This window comes from Lissotriton helveticus, chromosome 11, assembly GCF_964261635.1.
Source record: "Lissotriton helveticus chromosome 11, aLisHel1.1, whole genome shotgun sequence".
Classification (NCBI taxonomy): domain Eukaryota; kingdom Metazoa; phylum Chordata; class Amphibia; order Caudata; family Salamandridae; genus Lissotriton; species Lissotriton helveticus.
Window position 1 is genome coordinate 981,064,083 of NC_136072.1, and position 25,691 is coordinate 981,089,773.

The 25,691-nt window shown below is 42.3% G+C and overlaps 1 long non-coding RNA gene across 1 annotated transcript in view; it reads right to left on the reverse strand.

The window, feature by feature from the left end:
* Nucleotides 1-25,691, reverse strand: part of LOC144791397 (uncharacterized) — a 66,187-nt gene that overhangs the window by 29,968 nt on the left and 10,528 nt on the right. The gene's annotated exons all lie outside the window — the stretch shown is intronic.

A 25,691-nucleotide genomic window follows, 5' to 3' on the forward strand; every position in this document is an offset into this window, starting at 1 on the left:
CATCATGGGGGTTTTCTTGCCTCATGAGCTGACTGTTAGTTAACTAGCTAGGTAGTTTAACCAGAATAGGGTCAGGAATAGGGGGATCGATTCAGAACCTATAGAAATACACGACAGAGGAAACAAAAGGAAGAGTAGATTTAACGGATAAACGTCTTGACGATCCTGATGGGGAGCTGTATGTTGATGGGTCCTGTTTTAAATTAGCAGATGGTAGCACAACAGCAGCATATGCCGTCACGACGTTAAAAACAGTGGTGGAGACTTCTAGAGTCCCGTACAACTCAGCTCAAGCTGCAGAGATAATAGCATTGATGTGTGCGTGTGAATTGAGTGAAGGATTGGATGTGAACATTTACACTGACAGCCAATACGCCTTTGGCGTGGCTCATAGTTATGGGAGACTGTGGGCAGAGAGGGGATTTTTGACATCACATGGACAGAAAATTCAAAATGGCCCATTGATATTACGACTATTGACAGCCCTGACACTTCCCAAACGGTTAGCTGTGATCAAGTGTAGTGCGCATAAATCAGTGGTGGATGATGTAGGACGAGGAAATGCGTTTGCAGACCAAACAGCTAAAGAAACTGCTAGGACAAAACTTCCACGAATGTTTGTGGCAGGGCCAGCTAGGTGGGTACCAGATGTTAATATGTTTGCAGACACTGTACAGAGTGTGCAGAACATACAAGAGAAAGCGACTGAAGAGGAGTTGAGACGATGGAAGGATGGAGGGGGGCGGTTGGACTCAGATGAATGTTGGACGGATGTGTCAGACAAACGACGATGGTTGCTCCCGGATGCATATGTCCTCCCAGTAGTGACGATGGCTCATGGACCAGCCCATATAAGTGCCAAGGGAATATGCAAATTATTAGATCCGGTGTGGAGTAATAAAAATATTTCCAGAGTGGCGACACATTTGGTACAGCAGTGCATGGTTTGCATAAGACATAATCCTGAGAAGGGAACACCTGTCCCTGTAGGTAATTTCGCACCTCCATCCTACCCCTTTGAAGTGATACAGATGGATTACCTTGAAATGGAAAGGGTGAATAACCTTAAATACGTCCTTGTGGTGGTATGTTCATTCAGTAGGTGGGTGGAGGCTTTTCCAACAAAAGACTGTACAGCCATATCGACAGCTAAGATGCTGATCAAGGAGTATTTTAGTAGGTATGGTTTACCTAGAGTGATCTGGAGCGATAACGGCACGTCCTTCAATGCTGAACTGATGAAACAGATCTGTAAGGGATTGCAAATCTCTCAAAAATTCCATGCAGCCCAACATCCACAGGCTGCGGGTTTGGTTGAAAGATTTAACGGTACATTAAAATTAAAAATGGCCAAGATACAGGAGAGTACAGGGCTGCGTTGGCCAGATGCGCTTCCCCTTGCCCTACTTTCCACAAGAGTAACAGTGAATTCTAAGACAGGAGTTTCCCCCCATGAAGTTGTATTTGGCAGGCCCGCAAATGTGTGGGGTGTTCCTAGACCTAAATGTTTCTCAGAGATAGAATATCCTTTGTTGACAGATTATCTTTATGCTTTGACTAAAGATCTTCGTTCTATTCATCAGCAGGTAGCAGACACACTGAAGCCGCTGCCTGAGGGGCCTGGCCACAACATCAACCCAGGGGACTGGGTTGTGGTGAAGAAATATCAGCGGAAGTCCTGTTTGGAGCCTAGATGGTCCGAGCCAAAGTTGGTGCTCCTCACTACCCGCACCGCACTTCGAGTGGAGGGTCGGAAGGCATGGACGCACGCCTCCCATGTGAAGAAAGTCCCCCTTCCACTACCTTATGATGCGTGGGTCCGAGGTGGCATTGCAGATCACGAGACGGAGCGCGTCCCTCGATACCTCCCCTTCTCTGATGCCTTACTGACCGGGGAGGAACACAACGAGAACGCGCGGAAGCCAGCCCTGAGTACAAGTAGCGAGGCTCCTTTTGGTCACAGTGCTCAAACAACGGAAGCCACCTCTTTTGAAAGTGATCCCCCAATTCTGTTCTCAGACCCCGAAGTGCGAGGGAGCACTCGCTATAACTTGCGGCCCAGGAAAGAGAGGCGAAAGAACTGAGCACTGGAAGAAGGGCTGAGGTAGGGATTAGGAGTGGACTATATTACAGAGGTTAGCCTAGTAATAGGGATGGGCTGCTGAAAGAGCCCTGGTGCATTTTGAAACACTGTTGAACGGGACGCTAGAGTTGTGTGTGGGTCCAAGTTCAGTGCTCCTGAGTTGCTGCAGTTGTGCGACTCCGTCGAGGGATTAGGGTTTGCGAGACTGAAAAGCCTTCCTATGAGGCTTTAACGGACATAGGGAGAAGAGCCCTTTGAAGGGGAAGCACCCCTCTGGCCGGTTTTGGAGTGTCTGGAACTTTTTTAGTAGAGCCCCTAGTGTTTGGAACTTTTAGGATATCACTTGGTCCGTTCATTAGGAGACATGTATCCCTTTGGCCGTCCTATCCCCGAGGAGGAACAGCCTTTTGCTGCTCCTCGCAGATCTGAACCCGATTCCCCATGGCATGCTCTGCCGCGAAAAGGCAAAATTGTGGCTATTGTGGTGTTCATTATTATATTTTTGATAATACTTGGAACATTGTTCTTTTTGGATGAAGCTTACCCTTTCCACAAGCTGGTTCCTACTCCCTCTCCCTTGCCAGAGCATAATATGATTACTGTCGATTATGGTGAACAATGTATGAGAAAGGGCTATCGTGATAATGTTTTCATAAAAACTTTACATCATGCTCATGCTGTGTATAATGTGACAGACTGCTGGGTCTGTGGGTTGCTTCCTTCTGCTGCATATAAGAAGGACAGGTTACTGGCACTTCAATTGACTCCTGTGAATAGCTGTGTGGGCTGGTACACCCTGATAGGCATGGTTAAGTTCTTTCAGCAGCCTGATTCTCTGTCCCCACGACTCCCTGGTAGTGGGTCAACACTGACAATGCGAGTACGCCCTCTGCCCCCTTCATCCCTTGGACGGTTGTATACTGATGGACGTTTTGACCAAACATTCTTAGAGACCTGCTCGAAAAAGGTAGAACGATTTGCGATGCCTAACGACACTGACAAAGTGCGAGAGAGTTTCCTACAGTTGAACTCTTCCCTAGCATACAGACATCCCCCTGCAGCAAATAGTGCTAGTCATTCTCTGGTACCCCTAGCGACAGTTGGGCCTTCACCTTACTTCTGTATTCAGGGTAGAGGTCCGATTAAAGTGGGTGACAGCCTTTGCAATGTGACTGCTTCGATTCGATTGTCCCTTAGTCCTTCACTGGTTACACCCCCGAATATATATATCATATGTGGAGATAATGGGTATTTGTGGTTGCCTGAAGGCTGGGGTGGGACATGTTACTTAGCGTACTTACTTCCACCCGTTTATGTGGCACCTTCCGACTATCATAAAACTCACCGGAGGTTTGCCATCATGCAGGGACAGCGTAAAAGGAGGGACCTTCAGGTAGAGGATGTAGATCAGACTGATACTTCTGGACAGCAATTTACAGACTTCTCGAAGGGTTTATTACCATTCTATCTTTAACAGTAGAGCCATTAGACGTCTGTCGAGGGTCATGGAAAAAGTGGTGACTACAGAGGCTGATATTGCAGCCAATATGTCTCTTGAGATGCAGGCTATGAGATTATTTACGATCCAGAACAGAATGGTGTTAGACGTCATCCTAGCAGATAGGGGTGGAGCTTGTCGCGTCATTGGGACCTCTTGCTGTGTGTACATCCCTGACTCCGCCCCGACAGTTAATTTAGCTGTACAGAAACTCCATCGGTTAGCGGCCGAACTCCATCAAGACACAGGAACATGGTCCTTGCAGACATGGTTGTGGGGTATTTTCTCCTCCTGGGGTTGGAAAATATTGATGGGTTTAGTGGGAGTAGTTGGTGTCCTTCTGACGTGTTGTCTTTGTGTGTATTGCCTTCCCCCATGCTGCTCTATGTGTGCCAATAACATACGAGTTCCTAGAAGACGGACAAAACAATTCCTTGCTTCCAATGATCTTGAACTTTATGATCCCCACTGGCTGATGCTTATTGATGATGATGTTCTTGATTAACATGCTATATTGGCCCTTAGATTTGCTGTAAAGATTCTCCTTTTGGCTAATAAAGGTATCAATTTTGTTAGCCACACCTGCTAAAAGGAGGGTCTGATAGGTTTCACTTTTCCATGCCCCGCCCACTTCCATAGTATGCTTATAAGTTAGCAGAGTGTGTCTAACAAATGGTATATTCATTTATGCATTTTTGTTTCTATTCTAACGATAGTTATTCATTCACGCGTGTGACATTATTACAGTTATTCTTAGCTTATCCTGTGTGCCATAATTTTGAAGCATCTCCCTTTTCGTGCGAGTTGCACTTGCTCATTCCCCCTCCCGTAGGAATAGGAATATTCCACATGTCAGCAGTTTTGCCTCTAGGCCCACTGTGACTGAAACTACTAGCGAAACCCCTTATCACTCTGTTCTCATGTGCTGGAGATGCTTAGGCCTGGCTCCGTGTCCTTGGAGTCTGATAACAGAATGTTGCAATTCCAGGTGCAGATGCCTACTGTATGAGACCATTGTTCACCATCTCAGGGGTCCAGTACTTTTCCACAAATGGGCGTGCCTTACTCTGCTTTTCGTATTATAATGTGTTACTTTAATGATATGAGTCAGTCCTTCTCGGCGCACTCTTAGGGGTGAGGTCGATCAGGGCCCTCTCATATGGGAGTTTGTGGACTAATAAATTGTTTTGTTATTCTTCTCCACTGTCCGGCTGGCTTATTATTGGGTAATTATAGGTGAGTGCGGTAAGTCACTCGGGTGGAATTGAGCCACGCTTATCAATTGCAGCTGTTAAATTGATCGATCGGAGATTGGCTACTCCGATTCATAAATCTAGGTGGTCGTCTTTGTGGCGTAATCCCCGCATAAAGGTTCTTATTGACCCCCCACTCATTTAATATTGGTCTGCCAAAGGTGTCACATTGGTACGGCATCTTTATAATTCCGACAATGACCCGTTACCTTTTTCTTCTTTAGCTCGGCAATTTTCACTCTCTAATTTGGATTTTTATACCTTTTTGAAAATTAAAGTCGCTCTTGCCAAAGTGCGTCTTGTTCCTGATTCCCCTTTGGTTTCTTTATTATCTATGTGACTCAAGTCTGGTCACATTGCTTCCCGCATATATACATTTTTGTCTTCAACATCTTCAGACTCATGCACTATTGCGCAGCAAAAATGGTCCCGTCACTTTGATACGGAGATAACGGACCACGTGTCGTCGGACACCTGGCAATTGATGTTCTCTCTGCGCAATAAAATTGCGCCTTCTCTATTTCAATCCAAACTTTTTTCCATCAACCTTCTTCACTGGACGCCTAAGCGACTTTGTTCTCTTCATTTAAAGGATGATGATTTATGTTGGAGTTGTGGATTGGAGGTCGGTGATTATCCACATATGTTCTTTCATTGTTCACTTCTCCAGCCCTTTTGGGATCTTATTCATAAACATCTCATGTTAATCTTTCAAATTAACTTTCCTCTTTCTTTCCCTATGATCTTATTGGGACCCTGGGCTTCCCAGATACCTTTGCCGTTAGATACCTTGGATATGCAATTGTTAGATCTTTTACTGACGGTGGCTGTCAAGGTGATTCTTATGGAGTGGAAGTCTTTTGCTTCTGTTTCTTACCACACGTGGTGGGCATGGGTTTCCTTCTTGAGAAGTGCACACACTTCTGTGGATAGGGCTCATCTTACTCCCACTGTTTCTTTTAATGTTTGGAGAACACTAGATACTTATATGGATTTGGCCTCACGGGGGTTGGTCGATCAATATCCCTTTGTGACGTCTGACTGATTGGTGTATGTAGTGTTTTGCTTTGTTGCGATACCCAGTGAGATCCTTCCTTTTCTTTTTCTCTTCTTTCTTCTTCCTTCTTTCTTCTTTTCTGTCCTCTGTCATCTGTCATCTTTCATTTTCTTTTTCTCCTTTATCTTTCTGTTTTCTTAATAATGATGCCACCCATGGGTTCCTATGATTCAATAGTGCCATTCTATTTCTTGATTGTCATTTTTGCTCTACGCAATTTATTGGCTATTATTGTTATCTTCCGAGGAACTTGTGGATTTTTCTTTATTCTTCATACTGGTATCATTATGAACTGTACCTAACTGTTTTTATCTTTTTAAAATCTTAATAAAATTATTGAACAAAAAAAAAAAGGATTAAGGACCTGATTTAGAGTTCGGCTTACGGGTCGCTCCATCACGTATGCTATGGATATCTTGTCTGCCAGATAGCAAGTGCATTATAGCCTTTTTTCTGCTTTTATTGTTTTAATTTATCTAGTGTATGTTGTTGAGTTTGTGTTTTATTACTGACATGAATGTAGGCAAATGCAAGAATGAACCAGTAGGAGAATGAGTGCACATACATGTCTGGACAAGAGTGGAAACTAAGTTGAATAAGGATATTTTAAAGGATTGTACTTCCCTTAACTTTGAACTCAATATCCCCTGACTTAAATACATTAAGGAGTTGTTTCGAAGTATTTGGAGGATAGAGCTATTCACCTACCTGGGTTATATGCTAAAGGATGACCATAATGGGTGAAGGAACACGTTTTAAGGCGTAGGATGTTGGACAGGAAACAGGGAACAAGAGGAACTGCAAAAACAGTATGTAGGTATGTTTTGATAAACACGACTCAATTGATGGAACCTACTCTCACAATTTTGACAAATAGTACTGAGCGTTTTTCCTCACTAGATTCAGATTTGACTTGTTCTTAGCAAGACAACATGCATTTTACAATGTTTAATAGGTATTATGATGAGCCCAGGGAAGCTATTATTATTCCATTATCAAGGGCTATGAAATGTATTCAAGTAATTCCTGCTCTCATGTTTTTACAATTGTCTGAGGAGTTCCTTATTTTTAATAGTGCCTGTTTTTCTAAAACAACAATGCGATTGAGGAGTATTCAGGAAGACTGATTGTGTTATGCATGTTTAACTGTATTTCACAATTGTTGTTTGTTACATTTATTGATGTGCTTTTATGGTTTTAAATGAAACTGAATAAAGCCTGATTTGATTTCAGTGCACATCTGATATGTTAGTCAATGCCTAACTAACTAGTGACTTAATATACACTTTCATTTATAAGCCAGAGCCATTGGCATTCATACCTTGTATCACTTACAACTAAATAGCACAAGACAATTTCTTCTCTTATGGGTAGGACTAATTACTGTAATGAGAAGTAGATGAATCATAATTTGCTTCATGTGAATATTCATTCTGAGATGCATGCAGAGCTAGATCTTTGAAGTCTGCTGTCTTTCAGAGAAACGTTATCCCTTTTATTCAGTTCTTGTAGAGCAAGGAAACAAATAGCATTACTCTAATATGGAAATATATTTGGTGTGTTTCTTAATTATAGCCTCGTTTCAAAGTATACATGTAAATCTATTTCCAGGAATTCATAGCTTCATGCACCCACAATGATTGTTGGAAAAATAGGGCCAAACACACTTTTTTAAGCATTGTCATATGTTCTAATCAGAACGGGAGATATGTTAATAATATTGATGTATAGCAGGTTTGTGATGTGTAGGTCAAAAAATAGCTGAAAAGATTCCCAATTTTTTTTGCTGTATATGCCAATGAATGGGTTTTGAGTGCACCAGAAAACAATTGACAATAATTTCAGAATTTTGTGCACATGAGAAACAGCAACATTCTCATTGTACATATTCACCCAACAGTAAAACGGCATAATTTTGCAGAATTCTATATCAAAATACCAAAATCAGACCATGTATGTAAATCTGAGATGTATTATTTTACCCTTTGATTTTAGATAGGGATATTGAAACTCTTTTGCTTCTCCAACCTTTTGCTCTTTTCAAAAGTGTTGGATCACTTGAGCGCCCCTCACTGCTCATAATATGCATCCCTAGCATTTTAGGCTGGTGAGAGTTTTTAACTTTAGGAATAATAACACCATTTTTGTGATTATGTATGTTATCTTTATTAAGTTAGGTCATCCTGGAAATACATCACATTAGTCATGTACCCTTCAGGACACTCTGCATCACATGCTGAAACACTGCTGATGCGGATCCAAACCCAAAGGGCATGCGCACAAACTGAAGCACCCCCTCAGGTCTTATGAAGGACATAATATGTTTTGACTCAGAATGTAGGTGCACCTCATGGTAATTGCTAGACAAGTCTAATAATGATGAGAAATTCTTGTGTTTCCTGATACTCATGAGTATCCAATTTATGCACGGAAGTGGATTGCGGTCCACCCAAATGCATTCACTAAAATCCTTAAGGTCCGTGCACATCCTCAACTTCCCGATGGACTTGGTTACCAAAACAACTGGGCTGAGCCACACGGACGACTCTATTTGCAAAATTACCCCAGCTGTTCATAACCTATCCAACTCCAAGAGGGGTTGGCCTAACGGCTAAGGCGCTCGACCTCGGACCTGGGGAACTGGGTTCGAGTCTCGGTAACGACGCCAAAAACCCCCTGTGATTCTGGGCAAATCACTTAATCTCCCCGTGCCTAAAATGAAAGTGTGTCCTCATGTAACGTAACTGGTGCTATGTAAAGCGCTCTGATACCTGATTCGGTTTGGTTCTAGTTCGCGCTATATAAAACTAAAAAAAAAAAAAAAAACTAACTTCTCAATGCCAAAAGCACATTCCTCGCCGTATGTACATTGAGGAGACATTCTTTCTTCAGGATTATACTATGCTCAATTTTTTTAAGCACCACAAACGGATAGCAAACAACCTCGGATATTTGTTGCTCCACAACTCACTGTTGCAATTGTCAGTATTGTCAGAATGATTGGGAATTACATTTATACCAAAGGCTTGCTGCTCCTGCCAACCCAACCCAACAGTGGTTTCCCTCTCGCAAACACATACACCTTTGCCAAAGCAGATCGTGTCTTATACTCCAAGGTAGCCCGTGAAAGACTCTAACAAAGGTAGTTTACCACCACAGTATTTTACCACCACATTAACCTTCTGGCTCGATGTCTGCCAGGCACAAATCAGATTCAGATATCCTCCTCTACATGGTTTGATCTATAAGAGCGTAAGGCGAACACACATAAACATTTTCTCACCATTGATCTTTACCTCACACTTCAAAGGCTACTGTTATTCACCACCAATATCTCCACTTTTCCCTGTCACAAGAATTCTTGTTCACACTTGACCCACAGGCCACACCCTGCACCATATTAACAATCTTATTGTCACCACCCATTTCCCACTTGCACATCCTGGAAATATGCCCCATTTTCTTACATTTGACTTTAGTGGCTAGAAAAAAGTTAGACTCTGCCAAATGTCTCATACTTCCACAATGATAACAAGTACATCTAACAAATTGCCCCTTATTTGACACCTTACCTCTGGTGTTATCTTTCTGTGAGCCAGCTGCCTTTATAGTTTTTTGAACCACATGAACATTTTCAGCACAGTTTTTAAAAAAATTTCCTTCCCTTGGCCTGCTTTAAGCTCCTTCACATATCTTGTTGTGTTCTCCATCCGCCGTGCATCCATTGGCCTCTGTTAAGCTCCTTCACATATCTTGTTGTTGGTTCTCTATCTGCCATGCAGTAGTGATAATTTTGCCTACGGAAGGATCCCTCAATTCTAGCAATTTTATTGTACTTTTTTGCTAATCATCCGATTTCTAAATTCGTCTCTCATAATCTTCTCATGCAAATTCTTGAACTTGCACATGACTGATAAGGTTCTCAATACAGAAACATGTTAGTCCAGGCTTTTCTCCGGAAGTTGAACACAACAGACAAATGTATGTCTCTCCACAACAATGCTCACCTTCTTTCCATACTTTTCCTCTAAAGCTCTCATGGCATCACTATACTCATCATCAGGCACCTCATCTGACTCGGAGGACTCGTCATCATTACTTTGATTGCTAACAAAGTATTGCTTTAAAGTAGCCAGCTTCCTTTTGGAAACAAATACATCACCTCCCACCTCATCACCTCTAAATAAGTCTCAAATGATCACCTCTAAGTAAGTATCAAATTATGCTCTCTAATCTTCGTAGGGCTTCACAGGGTGACCCAGGCTTTGCAAAAACTTAGGGGGAGGAATTATCGACTGCGCTTCCATATTGAAAGTTCACTTCCACAAGTTAAAGAAGTTGTCACCGTTGTCCTGGATCAGAATAAAACCCTTAAAATAATGAAAGTTGTCGTCGTTGTCTCTGCAAGTGCTGTGCACCATTTTTTTGCAAAAATAGCAAGCAAAAACAGCAAAAGTTGTCACCGTTGTCCCGCATGGGAAATAAACTTAAAATAACAAACGTTGTCACTGTTGTCTTTGCAAGTGCTGTGCACCAATTTGTTTTGTAAAATCAATTAATAAACTGAAACAACAAAAGTAGCCCCCTGTGTTATTTTTTTACTCCTTTGCTTTTTCTCATGTCCTTGTACCACTGGAATCCACACCTCCTTTCTATACACACTCTCAATACAAAAGGGTTTGGGTACTCTTTCTAAGACCATGCCACACATCGAGGTCCTTACATATTGTTCATAGAAACATTGAAATAGTCTCTCTTCGATGTTCATTAGGAAGTAGGAAGAGGAACCATTTCCTCAGCACTGGAGCAATCCCAGTAAGGCAGCACTGCACGGCAACCCTTCCAATGGCCACGAGGTTGAGATATGGTTAATGTTTACCAAAGTCTCAACACTATGTGCTGCCCGCCTCAGCTCGAGCACCACAGGAGCGGATGCTACATTGCTGCCCTGTCGTTGTGATAGAGGGCCTTGATGCTAAAGCTCGATGCCAACGTGCTCTGTCTTGAGAGCTGCCTCAAGCACACGCTTGTGCAAGGTGCAGCTCTGCTACCTATGTAATGTCAAGTGAGTGCTCACGCTGAGCTTGTTCACTCGCCCGGCTCATTTCAACGTGTTTCCACTTGCTTGCCCTTAAAATCGGTAATATTGGCAAAGTTGGTTGACTTGCCTTGTTACAAACACAGCACTTGTCTTCTGCCGCCACAACCATTTCAGCTTCCTAGGTCCGGAAACATTTCTCCTGCCTATCGCTGAGCGTTGCGACGATTACTTCTCTTCAGAAGTCTCAACCGTTGTATGGGACTAACTGCTGCATGCACACACAAAGCAATCCTGCACAAACCTTTCCATATATCCATCCTTTCCTGGCCACCAAAAATCCACTCAGACCCTCCTTTTCATGGAAGACATGCTACCATGTCCTTCATGCATCAACTACATCAACCTAGAATGCATCGCACCTGGAACCACTAACCTTACTGTCTCTCCTGACAACATCATCACAACTGACAACTCAGCCCAAACCTTCTTATAGTCACATAATTCCGCCCGGTCTACTTTACTGTCACCATTGACCTGTGACATATTGGACATAACCAATTGGAGAACTTTATCTGTTAACAATTCTTGCTTCCATTCTTGATCGGAAATCATACCCCTACATGTTCTTCCACAATAGCCACTGCACATTACTCATCTTCTGGTTCTGCTCACCATGAATTGGCAAACGCAAGAAACAATCTGCATTTACATTTTTCATACCCAGAAAATAAGGGCCTGATTATGGCTTTGGCGGTGCAGCCCAGGGTCCGCCCCGCCATCGCACCACCAAAGCCACAGGCAGGCAGCCCGCCGGATTAGGAGTTTCCTCCTGTCTGGTGAACTTCTTTTTGGTGTTCCCATGGCGGTGTCTCTAAAAATGGGTACTGCAATGTGAATGCCAAAAACAGTTCCTGCATGGCAGGAACTGGTGTGCCTCCACACAGGTGGGCTAATGCTGTGCCCCCCATGTGCATCTACAGGGCACAGAGATCTTTCCTCTCTGCCAGGGTTTTCATGGAGGAGAAACAGGCATGAAAACCCTGGCACAGAGGAAACTCCTAATATGCTTGGCAGATGGCCGCGGTCCAACCAAGCATTTTGATGCCTCTACACCGCCGCGACACCACTAGGGAACGGTGTATTACATCCTTCATCGCAATTATGTTAAGTATGTTTTGCAATTTGTACTCCATAATCTTTATTTTTCCTCACTTTCTATGCTATTTAACCACAATAAACAGAGTTTGTCTGAGGAATCACAGTTTTGCAATCATCCTTTAGAATACATTTACTTATTTATGTTAAAAAAGGCAAAAATGAAAATAGAAAACATTTTGCCAGGTTTTATGTCCCTTGTTCTTTGGCATGTCTTTGTTCATTGAGACCAGATGAGGAAGTGCTGTCACAGAAGTGACCGCACTGAGGGGCATTTTTTCAGTAAGCACCCACCCTCTTGAGGTGTGGCATTTGGCCTTCGTTCAATTGGATTTACCCCTTTCATTATATTTCACCTCTAAAACACTTCCTCATTCACTTATTTTGGGAATATCTAATTTTGCATTATCTCCAATAACCTTTCTCCTGTATTACAAAAATGTACAATAATTTTGAACTGCTTGGAGATAAATTAACTTAGATCCTTGAATTCTGACCATACAGCAAGGGTATGTACTTCAATTCTGTGCAACACCAAATCAAACTTTTCTTCCACAGCCTCTGATTTTCTCTCAGTACCTTAACAGACCTGGATCTTAGGAGATCCAATCCCGGCTCTAGAAATTACCTATCCCTGTACCTCCTCTAAATTCTTCAGGTTTCTTAAGTTATATTATTCTGGTTAAAAATTCTTTTTTTAAATGGTGCCTGTAAGAAAGGTTTACAAGTTCTAGTAAATCTGGGAATGCGTAAAAAACCATGAGAGATCCGTGGGTGCATCCATGCAATGTCCATGAAACGTCCCCCTAGCGCAGAGTAATGCAATACAGCGAATTGTGCTGTGTTACTGTATTTGAGATTTATGAAGCCGTTGAAGCCAAAGTGGCCTTGTGTGGCTTCATAAATCTCACTTTTAAGTGGTGTTGTGTATGTACCACGTTCTGTGGTGCAATTGCGATGCAATGTTATGTTATGTTATGTTAATTTTTTATTTATAGAGCGCTCGTACGCCCGCAGGCTTCATGGCGCTATTGAATCTTTAGAACACAACACAGCTTTGGGTACTTAAGCAGGAGTAAATCATGTCCTAGTTTAGTTGCAATAAGCTTGTCTAAAGAGCAGAGTTTTAAATGCCTGCCTAAAGTCAAGAAGATCCCCACTCTGTTTCAGGGTTAGTGGCAGAGAGTTCCATAGGGAAGAGGCGAGATAGTGGAAGCTACTACCGCCCTGACGCTTCTTCCTGTATGCTGGGATCATCAGTAGCTCTTGTTGAGCGGATCAATGGTTTCGTGGAGGGATGTATTTACAAACTAAATTCCGAATAAATTTCGGACCTTTGCCCTGCAAGGCTTTAAAAATTATGCAGCCTGCTTTGAAGCTAGCTCTCTGAGCCACTGGTAGCCAGTGGAGTTTTTCCAACCCTGATCTAATGGATTGCCATTTAGGTTGTTTAAAAATAAGCCTGGCTGCCTGATTTTGGGCGTATTGCAGTCTCTTCAACTGCCCTACTGGGAGGCCAAGATACAGGCTATTGGAGAAGTCAATCCGTGATAAAATTAAAACAGCAATTGCCTGAATCAAGGCAGAGTGAGTTAGAAATTGAGATATTTTCTTTATCTTTCTCAGTTGAAAGAAACACGTTGAAACTACCGTCCCTATATGATATTTAGTGAGAGATCCTCACTGAGAGTCACCCCTAAACTCTTAACTGTGTGGGACTTAATCGGTGGTATACCCATGTTAGGTGGCCAGAAATGGGGGCCCCAACTAATTTCACTCTTTCCGGGCAGGATTAATTCCGTCTTGCCCGGGTTGAGTTTGAGATAGTTTAAATTCATCCATTTCTGGATATGAGACATGGTGTCCTGAAAGTCTGCCACAGCATTAGGGGAGTCTAGTGCAAAGACCAATTGCAGATCATCTGCATAATTGAAGATTGTGACTTTATGGTTTTTCAGGGAGTACAGTAGAGGACGTAAGTATAAATTAAAAAGGAGTGGGGAAAGGGATGATCCCTGAGGGACACCACAGGTGGAAACAATTTTTGGAGCTGTAAATGACCCTAGTCTGACTGACTGAGTACGTTCAGAAATGAAAGACTCTAGCCAGCTCAGAGCCGTGCCCCTGATGCCGGCTTGCTCGACACGGTTGACAAGAATGGTGTGGTCAACCGTGTCAAACGCAGCCGACAAATCAAGGAGCACCAGAGCCTGATGGACCTCTCTGTCTGCGTTGGATCTCAAGGTATTCTGGACTGCTAATATCACTGTCTCGGTAGAGTGGCCTGGACGGAAACCTGCCTGATTCGGTTCTAAATAATCAGTGGATTCAATAAAACTCGAGACACAGTTGGATACATGAGCCTCCAAAATTTTGGACAGATAGGGCAGCAAAGAAATTGGCCTGTAATTGGCAGGGTCATGTGGGTCCAAACCTGTTTTTTTTATCAGAGGAATCAGCAGGGCTTGTTTAAAACTGCTGGGTACTTTACCCTGGGCAAGTGAATCATTTAATAAAAAGAGGATGCTTTGCGGGATAGCAAGTCCTATTTCTTTAAAAATATGAGGGGGGCAGATGTCATCGGGGGATCCCGATTTCACCCGGACCATGAGTTCCGAAAGAATTTTTGGGTCAATAGGAGGGATGTTAACCAATGCTTGGGGATTGAAGAATATGTCATTTAATGGACTTAAAATAGGGGAGCTGGTGATATTTTGTTTAATATTGATAATTTTATCCTGAAAGAAATCATTCAGTGTATCACACAGTTTTTGAGTCAGGGTGATAGGAAGAGTTGTCATATCATCGTTGCAGAGATCATTTATGATTTCAAAGATCTGCTTAGATTTATTCGAGGAGTTTAAGATTTTTGCAGAAAAAAAGTCAGTTTTATGTTTTAAAAGCGTTTTTTGATATTGTTTCCTTGCTAGGCAGTACATTTCCTTGTCCTCTAATTGGTAGTTTGCTCTCCATTTCCTTTCTTTCTGTCTGATGCTAAGTTTTAGTTGTTTCAGTTCTGGAGTAAACCATTTGTGAGCTTCCTTCCCACGTGATGTAGGGAAATTTACTAAGGGGGCATGTAGATTAGCCGCTAGGCACAGCCACTGTGAAAGTGCCTTGTCGCTAGATTCTATATCCGTGTCCTGGAGGGGAAGGGAGGTGGCTAGAGTATTAAGAAAGGCAGGTAGGTCCGCCGACCTCCATTTCCGAATTTGTCTGCCAACTTGTGGCCTTGGTTTAATCGACCCTTCTAAAACAAGAGAGAATTGAATTAAAACATGATCTGACCAGCTGCAAGGACATAAAGTAAGCGACTTTAGAGGAAGGTTAAGTGTCCAGATTTGGTCTAAGCTGTGGCCTTTCTGATGGGTAGGGACATGGATATGCTGTATTAAATTAAGATCCGTGAGTAAATCATTAACTTCTGCAGCTTGAGGGTCCAAGATGAAATTATCAAACCAGTAATTCAGGTCCCCTACTAAGAGAACCTTGGAGCAGTTGACAACACAGGAAGCCAGTTGCTCTGCCAAAAGGGAGGGAAAGGTAGCCATGTACTGTGGAGGACGGTATACTAAAATCAGTACTAACGCTCCACTATCAGCATTTAACTTGATAACAATATTTTCAGAGTCTGGGAGAGATAGCGATGGGAGTTCTCTAAATTGGTAGTTTTTCCGGATAATGGCCGCCACCCCCCCCCCCATTTTTCCTGAGGAGCGGTTTGCCAGAAGGATATAATAGTCAGAGGGAAGTGAGGCAAGTATGTCTGGAAGTGAGTCAGAAGTACACCAGGTCTCCGTTAAAAGTAATATATCTGGGCGGTCATTACTCAGTAGAAGAAATAAGTCTACCTGATGTTTGATCAAAGACCTAGTATTCAGGTAGATGCAGCGGGGCTCTAGCCTCTGTTTGCTTGAGGTACCCTGACCTGCAAGTAATGTACCTTTAATAAAAGGGTCTGTATCCACGGTGGCTCTTGATAGGCCCAGTTGGGAAGTGCGTTTTAAAACATGCAAAGGTAGTCTCTGGACGAGCTTACCGCCACAAGTTCCTCAGCAGAATAGGAAACAATAAAATCAGGGTCTGTGGCCCCGGGTCCCGGGTCCCGGACGCGCGCGGACGGGCGCAGACGGGCTTGCCTTAGGCGCGCCTTTGGCGCGCCATCGTCGCGCCCGCTGCGCACGTCCTCTGCGCTCCCTGTGGCACATTACGTTTTATGGGAGGGAGCCTCGGGCAACTGGACCGCTGACTCTGGTCCCAGTGCCCTTCAGGCTCCTCCCAATATGGCGCCCGCACTCCACCGGACCGGCACGATTAGCCGGGGTGAGAGAGCCGCCCTCCACACAATCGGCAAGGAAAGCCGCGATGGACCGGGGCGGGGGGGAGCTCTGCGCAGCAGCAGGTAAGAACCTCGAAAAATAAGCTGATGACGGCAATAGTTTTAAAAAATAGCAAGGCGTCTGCCTTAACTCGGCAGAAACGCCGCTAAAAACAATTTTCACCAATTAGCCTGCAATTGCTAGCCAAACAAACAAGGGATAAAAATACTTTGCAAAGTTAAAATATTTGCACTGCCGCACCCTGAGCGCGCTGCGTCCCAGCAGTACCAGGAGACTGCCACCAACCTGGAAACCACAATAGAAACAGTGCAATTGGGATCATAAATACGGACCTGAGTATATTGGCTTTCTCAAGAGATGATCCTATAAATATATATAAAGCATATCTAGCATCTTTCTCCAAAAATCACCAGTATGTTTAATCTAATGTATATTTCAGTAATTTACACACTGCAGTGCTTAGTAATAGAGATTTTTATAAAAAAATGTTTTGTAGTGTAGTTTCTATTATCCCAATAGGCTCTGCGCATTGGAATAATACCCCCAATAGTATAGACCTAGACCAGACGTTAACTAGGTCTTCTACTGTCGATATTAGACTTAAAGTTTTGGGTTTGCCAGCTAGCTCAGAGTTCACTAGAAACTTTCTCGAATAGACAAGGAGGAGCTGAACCTCCCTGGATAGACAAGAAGGGATTTAGTTTCTGACAACCATAGAACATGACAACTTTGCTCTCCCCTAATCAAGAGTATATCTCTAGAGTCGTGTGAAAACAAAAGACAACTTATTTTACTCAGTCAGTACGTGCATTCTTAGTTTCACCAGATTGTAGAGAAAAGGAAGAGACGGGCGTGTTCAATAAAAGATGTTATTTATTGATCAGTCTCTTTTCTCGTACAAGAGAAATGGATCGATATTATCGCAATACTTATGGTTAAGTAAAGTGCATACAATAAAAGCAGAATTATAAAATAATACTGTAAAAACATTGATATGGTTTCTAAGCCATATGTTATTTAAAATGGACAGAATATATTCATACACATATACATTTGACTAATAGTACTCAACTGGTGCTTCTAACTACGCCTACCCCAGTGTACCTGACCTAAGCCTAATACGTGGGCGGGGATAGAAAGTAGCAGTTTAAGTTAAGTTTGTTTTGCCAAGTGACTGACTCAAGAATTCTCTGCAAGGGGTTATTCAGCTCTGTACCTGAGATCCAGGATGGTTGAGGGATAGTATCTCTCGTCTGAGGTCTCGATATTCCAAGCTGCCTGCGAGGGCTGCTCGGAAGCGCCGGAGCTGGATTTCTCGGCAGGAGAAAGCAGTGTCTCGTTCTCAGCGCGTCAGGAAGGCGGGGCAGCGCCAGTGGGCTTCGCTCTCTGCTGGGCTTCGGCAAGTCTCGCTGCTCCGATCTCGTCACCACCGCGTGTGTTTGCTTAAGGCAATGTCGGTAATATTTATACCTGTAAGGTGCCGAGATTGACGTAAGGATGGACATAGATACGTCAATAAGGATGTCATACGAGCTGGTCGTTAGCACATTCTTTTACTGAAGTTCTCGGGGAAATCAAAACAATGGCCGCAGGGTTTTTCCCAGGTTGTCATAGGTTTGATTTGTTTTGAGGACTCCGTATGCCTTATCAGGGGCTGGAGGAATATTGCTTTGCCTAATTAGATGGCAAGCGTTATGACCTAATCAGATAACGCGCTCCTGTGCCGTGGTCTGGCATAATCAGATAACGGTTTCTGCATCATGGGATGGCTGCTAGTTAACTTGTTAACCAGAATAGGGTCAGGAATAGGGGGATCGATACAGAACCTATAGGAATACATCACACCCACTCCACGCTAACTATGGCCATATTTACGAATCTAGGCATAGTAAAACATACTGTAGAGTATCGTGTATACCTTACCACCCCAAAATACATATAATGCATTTCCAAATTATGTAATGTACGGGAAAAATAAAATAGCCATATGTACTATATGCACTTAAGCAGTAGACTAATGCTAAATTAATCACGCATGTATACATTATTAGTAATCGAATATGAGAATTACACATGAAATGGCTCTTAATACAGAAGAAAAGTTCGAGACCACTTCATCACAGTTCAAGAGAAAAAAATATTTATGAACATACCAGCGGGCAGCTAATGTCTATGAAGTTTCTAAAAACAGAAATTAGTTCTTTAAGAATAGTTCTTACTTTAAGCAGAAGAAAAGTGTCCCGTAAAATTTAAATAAAAAAATTATTTTGGGGCTGCTAAAAAAATTGCTGTCCGTGGACTGGAGGAAAAGTTGATCTTGCTACTTTATTATTAAAGTTGAAGGCCAAATTCAAGGTGTCGGGAACGCCGTGTGCTAGCTTGTTCAAGAGTCGTTATTTCTGCTCTGGTGAGAACATCATATCATTGAGACTGATGAAAAAGCTGTCAACAGCTTCCTGTGAGAGTTCCACTAATTCGGAAAAGGATGTAACCATGCATTCGTGTGCATGATCGTCTCCATTGACGTTTTGAGTAGTATTGCTGACAGAAGGTTGTACCTGATCGATGCTGCTTTCATCTTGATCTTCACTACCCCTTAATCGTAGTGGTGAAGTTTCCACAAATGCCGTCATCAGGATTGGCAGCCGTTGAGGGCAGCACAATGCATGAGCCTTTACCGGACCCAACAATGTTTCTGCATCCATTGGCGCATCCGATTGTAGCGTCAGACAGGTGTCCAACACGCATTCTTCTCCGCACAGCATGCACCTTAATACAGGTAAAACACATCTTTGCCATATCGGCCGAAATGAAAGAAACCAAGTCATGTTCAGGTCTCTAAGCCGGGTTAGTCCCAGGATTTTTGATATCCGGTCCCGGTATCCAATGGCTCGGATTGTTTCTTCCCTTGTCGCGAGTGTTTTGTCTGTGACATGGTTTGCCATAACGAAATATAAGGACTAAGAATAGGATTCCTGCAATTAGTCCCAAAATGAGGGGAACTCCTCCAAAAATCGAATGGACGAAGTCTGGAAAAATACCCAGTATGGCTTTGAATGGTGTTAATGCCATCGAAAATACTGTCTTAAATACATTTGAGACTCCACTGGTATCAGAAATATTTAAGATTTCATTCAGGATTTCTGCGAAATGTATGGGGGAATTAGTTGATAACAATGAGTGAATCTCTGCAGTCGTCCTTGCGACTAGGAGATCATACGTTTCTTTTGATGACGTGAGCCTGGTCGGCGTCTGAAGAAGCACTGTTTTCATTCTGCTTAAAGTATCAATTCGAATAGAAGTAATTTTCAAGTTAGGCCATGCCCTTGCCTCCCTGTCTGGAAAGGAGCTGGGGAACAATATGCGTCCACAGCACATGACCTTCGCAGTCGTACTAACGAGATAAGGAACCCCGGGCAGTAGACTACAACATCTGCGATCCACAATTAGAATGTAACTCCCGTTATAGAGTCTTTTGAAGAATGGTTCTATCTCTGTTGCAGGTGTGCCTAGCTGGTGACATGAAAGGTTATTTGAGTTCCCTTCACAGGCTCCATGCAAACTAATTCCATTACACAGAAGTGTACCGCTTAGTGACATTGCACAATTATTGCCACTAAGAAACACTTTCTGTCCTTTATTACTGACACATGCATGTGAATAGGGCAAGTTCCATGTTGTCTTAATGTACCCTTTTCCCAATTTTTCGTACATGCCAGCCTGTATATATTTTTGGCAGTATTGAAACCTGAAAGTAGATATCGGAATATTAATTATCCCATGTATTATCCATTCAATGACAGGTCGTTCTGACATTGTCAATGGTAATCTCTCGAGTTTCTCAATGCTCAGGATTGTATAATCAGCACCCTTCTGTGCCATACTGATCTGTTTATCAGTAAGGTTAAAGATATTGAATAGTGACGTTGTGTTGATTAAACGCCAAGGCACATAGCCTGAACGCAGATTTTGTAACGTCCAGCCAAGCTGTACAATAGAACGCAATTGAGACTGACCGTGTTGTAACAACAGTAAGTCTTGCGATATTATGTCGATTGCTGATGACACAATGCTGTCCAATGAAAAGATTCTGGAGGACAGAGTCATTAACCCATTGTCCACTACAGAAAGCGATTTTTCCAAATTAATACGGTCAATTTCCCGTATATTTTCTGCTGTCTCAATTTGAGTTATCTTCCAGGCCTCGTTCTAAGCTGCATATATAGAGGCTGCTATAAAGCGTTTTTGACGCTGTTTGCGCGGTTCCATAATGAAATCACGCAAGTCAGCACCATCAGTAAGTAAAGTTAGGTGTTGCTTAATTTCTGTCAGTGTGGAAGTTTGTAGCCATTGAAGGCAGAGTTTGTCCACACTGTAGGTGGTGATTATCCCTGGGTGTTGTCTTTGGGAATATCTAGGGTCTGGCCTGGTCAATGTGAACCCCTGTGTTTTGTTCAGGAATCTGTCTTGACAGTTATTAGTATCTGTGGGCCAGATTAACCATTGTTTCCAATCAGGATTTGTTCTGTTTTGGTTTAATACATAGTTTACGTCTATCTCTTCATCCGCAGAGTTATTGCTGTTCATTGTTGGTTTTGGAATAGACGGTTTATTTAAGTCTTTGATTTTGGCTAATCCAAGACAGGTAGTTTGTTGAATACTTTCATTCAAGAATATAATTTGTTCTGGGATCATACAGGCTCTAAACAATGATTCTATACCTTGTACTTGCCATTCTTTTTTACCCCAAACACTTTTTACTTCAACATTTTTGTCCCAATAATCAAAACCAAATGTATTCATTTGTTCAAAAAATGAGTCCGAATATATCAATTTCGTGTTTGTAAGCATGGTTTTTGTTCCTGTCTTATTTGACAATTTGAAATAAAATGTTTCAGCATTACTTGTGTTGAACCCTTGAAAAATATGAATATTTGTCATAAACGGTTCTTGAGCTTCCTTTTGGAGGGGTTGCACAATGTTCCCATTGATTATAATTTAAAATATTTCTAGGTTGTGCTGATTTATGTAAAAAATGGTTACCATAGTGGTTGTAGCAGTACATACTATCATAATTAGATGAACCCTGCAAATAATCATGTTTGGTAAATTTAGCAGACATCACTAGATCAGACATCATGTCATTAATACTTTCAAAGTCCCAATCATCAGCAAATGAGTTTGGTTTTACAAAGTCACTCAACGAGATCTTGATTTGGTGTGGATATTTGAGGATTTCAACCGGACCATAAATTTCATAGTCAGTATTGTCCCATGCTACCCCACCCGGTATAGGATTGGCTGTGAAATTGACTGAAGAAAGTTCTCTTTTCTTGACGTGTGAAGACGTGTGTGGCTTGAGGATCAAGTTGATTTTCTGGCTTGCTGTGTCCATTTTAGCATATTTTCCCTCAATGAAGCGTCCCAAACATAGTATCATTATGAGCCAAAGTATCAGGATAAATACACCAAAGGACACCCAAAATTCAAGCCATGGAGAAATCAGATAGGTTTCTTTCAGCTGTTTCAAAAGTTCCTTAGCTTTATCTTTAAAAGTTTTTGTTGATGGCTGTGTCTTTGATTCACTTAGATCTTCAGAAGAATCATCAAAGTTGATGAAGTAGCCGGATGCCGTTCTGTCTATTGTTCCAATTGCTTCAGGATTACTGTTTCTTGCAGCTTCAGCATATTCATTTGTTACTTCATTGTAGGGTGGTGTGTCTCTACTAAATGTTTTTATTTGGGTTTTCAGAGGTGTGAGTTCCATTGCATTGTTGCATAGTACTTGTTGTTGTTCTGTAGGCGTTTCGAATGTGATTAGCCTTTTAGTTAGCACCTCTGTATTTGTAGCAAACCTTGGTGTTTTACTACTTATCGGGAGTCCACTTGGCCTACTGTTTGTTATTGGCCACATGATTGTGGTTTCACCAGGTCGATGGATACAACTCGGTTCTCCTTTTTACCAGCAAGTGGCGGTAATACAACTGATCTTGTCCCGTTGATGGACAAGACAGGAACTGCTTTTCTGTAAGAAGGCCCAAATTCCTTCTTTACCGCGATCTTTTCTCTGACTAGATCCCCGATTTTTGGAATCCAGACAGGTCTTGCTGGGACAGGTGGTGGTTCTTCAGTGGTTTTTGGCTGCTGTTTCAACTTTATGTTGCTCAGGTCTTTTCTTGTTTCGTTTAAGTCCTGTAAAATAGCCAAACGATCTTTGATATCAAAGCTTTTTTCTTTCACCACTGAAGTCTGACTGTCAAGATCTAAGACTAGCATCCTAGTCCCAAACAGTAATTCGTACGGACTGAATCCCTTTAGAGAATTTCTTGGCAAGTTGTTTAGACTACGTTGGACACTTATTAGATGTTTGACCCACCCAGCTCCCGAACCTAATACCTTTGCTGTTATAGATTGCTTTATGTCACGGTTTTTCTTTCAACAATTCCGTTTCCCTCGGGATGAAATGGACAAGAATACCGCAATGCAATGCCCATGCTGGCCATGGCCTCCTTATAAGCTCTAGAGCTAAAAGCAGGACCCTGGTCAGAATGCAGCACGCCAATTGCGTATGTGCCGATAAAGACTCGCAAATCTTTTATAACAGTTCTGGCGTCAGCCGTTCGCTGGGGCCACATCCATATGAATCTCGTGCATGAATCCACTGCGACCAAGATATATTTATAGTTACCATCCCTTTGTAAGGGACCACAGTGGTCCAGGTAAACACAGGCTAATGGTTTATCCGACATTAGAAGGGGCGTCTGTGCTGGTCGTCTCACTGTTGATACTTTCATTTTTTGACATATGTCACATTCTAGAACATAGTTCCTGGTTTGTCTTCTCATTTGTGGCCACCAGTATCTCTGTTTTAATAACGATACTGTGGCTGAGACGCCAGCATGTACAGAAGCAAGTCCTTCGTGTGCCGCTATGATGAGTCCTGACCTATGTTCCATGTTTGGAATTACTCTATCCCCCACTCCAGGGATTAGAGCAAATGGAACATTATTCGCATCAGTTATGTATGAGTACTTTACTGGAAAGCCTTTCGGGAGTGTTTCTATCGCATTTTTTACTGTAGCGCTGACAGCTTGTAATATATCGCTGTCTATTTTTGTTTTTGACCGAGTGATGGCAGCTACGGAAGCCGTTTGCACAGCTGCCTTCGCGGCCTCATCAGCCAATGAATTCCCTGCAACGTGAACGCCATCACGTTGATGACTCAGTGTATGTATCACGTGAGTCTTTGGTAGTTCCTTTTGTAAAAGAACTACTTGTTCCCAAAGCATTTTATGCTTGATTGTGCCTCCTTTTGCATCCTTAAAACCATTCTGAAGCCATATCTGTAAGTATTCATTGTAAGACTGAACGCAATAATACGAATCACACACTATGAGTGTGGGGAATTCTCGATCGGTATTTTCAAGCGCCATCTTGAATGCTAGTAGTTCTGCTCGCTGAGCTGTACAATCTCCTAGAGATTGTGTTTTAGTGACCGCTGTTTTGAATTTCCCATCGTGCCAGCGACCTTTTACAATCGCACACGCAGCACTGTAAGCTTGTTTACCTCCTACTGCGGGTTGTGCTGATCCGTCTGTATATATTATACAGCCGTAACGTTCTAGAGGCAGAATTTCGGTCGGCGGCGGACATTCGAATTCGTATTGGAGAAACTCTTGTGTTTTTAAGTTAGGATCAAATTCGTATTCCACGTCTGTTGCAGCAAGAGAATTAGCCCATTGTATCCATCTCGGATGGAGCGCTTTAGCATTCGGTATGCTTGCTTTTGTTACAGCCTCTAGGGCTGGTATCGGTGTAACGATTATTATTCGTTTACCTTGTGAAAGGGCTCGTTCTTTTGCTATAGCTGTCTGTGTTGCAGTAAGAATTTTTTCCGTTGGGCTAAATTTCATTTCAGCTTTAGTGTACAAGTGTGATTTGAATGCAATTGGTACCTTTTCTCCCTCATTAGAGGTCAGGTATGTGAATCCGCATCTTCCTGGGATGACTCGAATCACAAGGTTGCGTGTGTTATCACGTGTTTCTAATTTTGTTTTAATTAACATATCTGTTTGTAAGGATCTCAGAATTTCTGTGTGTTTTTGAGTCCAATTTGTTTTTTTAAATTCTGGTTTTATTAGATCATAAAGGGGTTTGACCCTTTCTGCGTAATTTGCAATGTATGTTCTTCCGAAATTTAGGAAGCCTAGAATTGACTGTAGGTTTTTTAGTGTTCTAGGTGCTTGGAGTACGGCACATTTCTCTAGGAAATTGTCAGCCAGGCTTTTGCCTTCACTTGATAATTCATATCCTAAGAACAGGACTGTTAGATGGGCAATTCTAGATTTTTTAAAGTTGAATTTGTAACCCTCTGCTGCGAACCCAAGTATTATGGTGTTCACTCTCTTCAAGTGAGTATCCAAGTCATCGTCTGTTAAGTATATGTCGTCGACATACGATAATGCTTCGTCATCATAGGTTTGTAGTAACTCTGTTACCCTCGCTGAGAATACTCCTGGGCTGTTCTTGTACCCCTGGGGTAACCGACAGAATTCTTTTTGAGCGCCATTTATTGAGAACGCTGATAAGTATCTGCTCTCTGGTGCTATATTTTGACAAAAGAATCCATTAGAGATGTCTAATGTTGTTTTATATTTTTTGCGCACTATGTTATTCATTAGTGCAGCACTATGCGAGTTTTGCACTGCAAAAGTTTTGCAACATGAGTTACGGTGTCTGTAATCCAAAACTAGACGATATGAATTGTCTGGTTTGGAGACAGGAAACAAAGGGTTGTTCATTTGTGAGGTGCAAGTTTCAATCACCCCCTGGTATTCTAGTTGATCTAGAATTTCTTTTACCTGTTTTTTAGCTTCTTGCTTGATTGGATACTGCCTTTGTGCAGTAGGTTGTGATTTTAACTGGATTTTGTGAGGAGGAGAGTCCTCATCCCATCCTACATGATTTTTATATAGAGCAGGAGCTTGAGCTACTGCCCACTTTCTTGCAAGTGTATATTTTTTATGAATTGGAATATGATTTGAGAAGGCAGGCATAATTATTTCTTCGCCATGTGGGCACTCCCTGACGAACTCTGGTGGCCAATCTTTTTCAGCTAGAAGGATGTCATAGCCCTTGGAGAGATTATCCCAAAAAAGGCCCCTTATTTTCCTAGTCTTATCCCCTTCTATACGTAAAGTTATTTCATATATTTTGTGAGGTTTGCTAACTCTGGTGTCTGCAGTTTCCACCTGAATGTATTCA